We start from the raw sequence: 4,003 nt of genomic DNA on the forward strand, positions 1-4,003 counted from the left end.
CTGGGGGCGAGCGTTCCTCCGAAAGAAAAATCAGGTGAGAAACCGCATTTTTATTTTCAGCTTACCTACAGGATAAATGTCTTTGTAGTTGCTACAAAACGTGTAAACTGCACAAAGATTAAGTTTTGTAACCGATCTAAGGTTCAGTACGAAAAACTACCTAAAGGAGTACGCAAAGTCCCACTCATCAACAATTATCTGACCCTGTTTCATATTAAAAAAAAAAAAAAAAAAAAGTAATGCTAATCACACAGACAAGCCCAGGAACCCTCACATGAGAATCTTTCCGTTCAGCCGGAGGCAGAACGAGTACTTACCACGGGCATCCTCATCTGGCTCTCCGCTGCTAGCAGAGCGGCACGCCAACGCTGTCCGGTACACGCCGTAGTACGCCTAGTTGCTTCTACGTATTTACCGCCGCCTGATTTGATACTCTCACAAAGAGATCGACGAAAAAGCCACCCTTTCTTTGAAAAAAATAAAACCAAAACCACACAGTTAAGGAACGGTAGGCGAACGTATTTCTAAATCATAACCCACGGCTTGCAGGCAGACCAAGAGCAGCTCTGACGATGCGGTACGCTCATCAAACATCTTTCACGCAGGAATAACAGATGTACTCCTTTACCACGGGACGCAGCCGGCACAGGGACAAATTTCATGCTGTTTTTGTCACACGACCGTCCTTCTGCACCAGCCAGTGGGTTCAGAATTAAGGACAGGACAGGCTAAACGCTCACACGAGCCTCCTATCCGTAAGAAACTATTAAAAATAGAAAAAAAAACTTCCACGTTTTAGATCGCGTTGCCTTAGGGACTGCCTCCTTCAAAGCCTGCCTGTTGGGGGGGGGGTGGGGGGGGGGCGCGTCGTGCGCGCACACGCGCGTGAGGCGTGGAAATCGGTCGCAGAATTCAGTTGCCTAACGAGAGACGGCCCTTCTCCTCGCAAGGCAAACGTTTCAAAACGTCGTACTCTTTTCCGATTTTACCGGCTGGTACTGGGGTTGCCCTACCAGCATGAGTTGGGGACCCGTCCCTCTGGGTCCGTGCGACGCCAAATTAAATATTCTGCAAGTAACCGAGCAGGAGATGGAAAGTAAGCTAAGATGCTCTCTGCCGTACAAGGTTTGTTCGCCATCGTCCCGAGGGAATCGCACAAAGCCCACGCTTGCCGAACCGGTACGTCGGAGGCCCTACGGGAAACGGCGCTGACGTTTCGCCAAGCTCTTCTCCTGTCAAGAAGAGGACCTTTTCTGCGGCATCCCTATTGGCGTTCGGCCTGCTTTCGGCTCATTCTGGCAGGTCAGCTTTCAGAGAAAGCCTGAGATTTCAAACCGCCAAGCAACATTCACCATTCTTGCTCTCTGACTACGGGGAATTTCAGCGAATCGGAACGCTACTTGGAGCCACGTTCCGGGTCTGTTTCGCCGCAAACCAAATATCTAAGCCACGGACCGGGCGCCCGTAGAAAAATTACTTTAAAAGATTAAAGACAAGCACAGTACTCACTTTTCTGAAATTTCTTCCGGTAGCGCCATCAATTTAGCGGCCGAACCCAGCCGTCGAAATTCCGGTGCAACGGAGCGAGCAGGAACGTGTCCGTGCCGCTCTTCCCTGGCCACGGAGCCTTCCGCTCTACCCGTTACTGCGAACGTACGGAGCATCGGCGCAGCAGCACCTGTGGAATAACGCACCGCCCACAGCTATACAGAAGAAGAATCCGAGACGACGGTAGAAGACCCAGACCAAAAGTCACCGCGGGACTAAGGGACGCGCGGACAGCGCGCGAGGGGCGGGTGTCCGGGACCCAAGCGTGGAACGGCCCGGGATTTCTTTGTTCGGGGTCCCTCTCTTTGGAGGCGCCCCGCCGGGCCGATCCCGCTGCTGCACCTTTCAGTTACGTTAATTATTTTACAAAATCCGACACCCGGAGACTGCTGCCGGAAGCCTCGGGTCGAGCCGAAGGAGGAGGAGGAGGAGGAAGCGCCCGAGAAGAAGCGTGCGCGCGACACCGTGAACGGGGTGCGAACGCTGGGGCGGCAGCTGCTCCTCCTCAAACAGAGACAGAGAGAGAAAGAAGAGGGGGAAAGCCACAGGGTACAGAGGGGGAAGTGGAAAAGAGGGGCCGGGAGCCGGAAGAGGGAGTGAGAAGTGGTGGGAAAAGAGGCCGTCGGAAGGGAAGGGACGGGCTGCGGGGCAGAGGGGGACTTGCCAGCGCCAGGTTCGCGGTTCCACCGATAATCGTAAAGGTCTCTGCCACCTCGACGATTCGGTCGCTTTAAAAAACAATCGGGATCTCGAGGCGGACCGAGGGAGAGACGGAGAATATAAAAACGGTCGCGGCTAAGAGGGCAGAGAGGGAGGAATCGCGAGACAGGGAGAGGCAAGCGGGCAGGGGAAAAAGTCCCGACAGGCTTCTGCAGCGACAGGGAGGAATTGAAGATTCGAGAGAGGGAGCTGGACAGAGAGAGAGACGGGGAAAGGTAAGACGGTGGCGAGCTACCGGGCAGAGAAGCAGAGTTTAATGCCGGGGACCGGGAGAGGGACAGAGAGGGAAGGAGAAAAGGAACGAAGGGACGGGCTGCGGGGCAGACAGGGAGGAAGGAAGGAAGAAAGAAAGAGGGACAGGGAGCCAGACGAACCGCGGGGGAAAGAAAAAGGTACCGACGGGCTAGGAGGCAGAGAGGGGAGACTTTAGAAAAACAGGGACGGGGGAGCGAGACGAGCCAGACCGAAAAAAGGAACCATAGCGACGGGTGCCGGGACAGAGAGGCGGGCCTTCAAAACGAGGGGCAGGGAAGAGGCTCAAGAGGGACGGAGAAAGAGAGAGGACTCACGACGACTCGCTACGGAGCCGAGAAGGAAGACCTCGAACAACAGGAACGAGGAGCCGCACAGAGAGAGCCAGAGATGGCAGAAATACCGACAGGCTACAGGACGAGGGGGAGGAATGCAGAAAACAGTGGCTGGGGGCCGGACAGAGAGACAGGGAGAGAGAGAAGGAAACAATAGCCACGGGCTACGGGGGAGAGAGAGCGAGGACCTAAAAAAGGTGGGGACAGGCAGCCCGTCAGAGCGAGATGGAAAAAGAACATAGCGGGGAGCAGAAAGCAAACCAAAAAACCCCACAGCGGGGTGGGAAAGCGAGGGGGGCAGAGGAGGGCCCGCGACGCAGAGGAGAGGCGATGGGGCCCCGCGGGCCAGGACTCACCGCAGCTCTGGCTCTCGGCGCTGCCGGGAGAGCTTGCCAGCGCAGACGCTTCTTTCTCCCGCTCTCCGCCTTTCCTTTGCTGTCACTCCGGTCGCTCGGCTGTCCTCCGCCTAAGAGAATACACGGGTTGTCTTACAGCTCCGAGGAGACGAGTCTGCCTAGTGAGTGAGTCCCTGCCTCCCTGCCTCCCTGCCTCCCTCGGTACGCGGCCGCACCGTGCTTTGGATTACGCGTGGCGACCCTGCGGTGCCGTCGGCAGCCTGACCTGCCGCGGAGCGCAACGAGGGATCTTTCCTCACCCGGCGAGGCAGGCGCTCTCTTGCCTGCAGCGGGAGGCAGCTGCCGGCCGGAGAGCCTTCCATCTTCTTCTTCTTCTTCTTCACCTTTCTCTGGCCATTCCAGCTTCCCTTAGGGCAGCTGCTGTCCACGGCCGGTAAGCGCTCCGCCGCCTGTCCCTTTTCGCCCCCACGCCACGAGGCGAGCCAGGCCAGGCACAGGCGAGGCGGGTGCAGTCGACGGCATCCCCAAGGGAGGGACGGGCAACCACGTCCTCAGCGCGGCCTGGGAGAGGGAAAGAAAAAGCAGTGGCCGTTACTACCGGAGGTCGGCCCTGGCCGGAGACCCTCCTCCTTCTGCAGGGGCTTCCGGAGACGCCGCTCTTTCCCGCGCTGCTGCCGCTGCCGCCGCCGCCAGCACCCCTGTTCAGGAAGAAAGCGGCACAGGCGAGGGCCAGCTTGCCGCCTTCACGCCAGGGCTCGGGGGCGGCCTGGGGCTGCCGGACAGGCTTCCGGA

The 4,003-nt window shown here is 57.8% G+C and overlaps 1 long non-coding RNA gene across 1 annotated transcript; it reads right to left on the reverse strand.

Moving 5' to 3' along the window:
- Positions 1–310: 310 nt before the first annotated feature.
- LOC129201319 (uncharacterized) lies at positions 311–3,712 on the reverse strand. Its single transcript, XR_008575370.1, has 4 exons — positions 3,511–3,712; positions 3,212–3,321; positions 1,510–1,678; positions 311–467 (listed from the first exon to the last, which is right to left on the reverse strand). It is a non-coding gene; the product is annotated as an uncharacterized LOC129201319 (long non-coding RNA).
- Positions 3,713–4,003: the final 291 nt, after the last annotated feature.

This window comes from Grus americana, unplaced genomic scaffold, assembly GCF_028858705.1.
Source record: "Grus americana isolate bGruAme1 unplaced genomic scaffold, bGruAme1.mat scaffold_953, whole genome shotgun sequence".
NCBI classification, from domain to species: Eukaryota; Metazoa; Chordata; class Aves; order Gruiformes; family Gruidae; genus Grus; species Grus americana.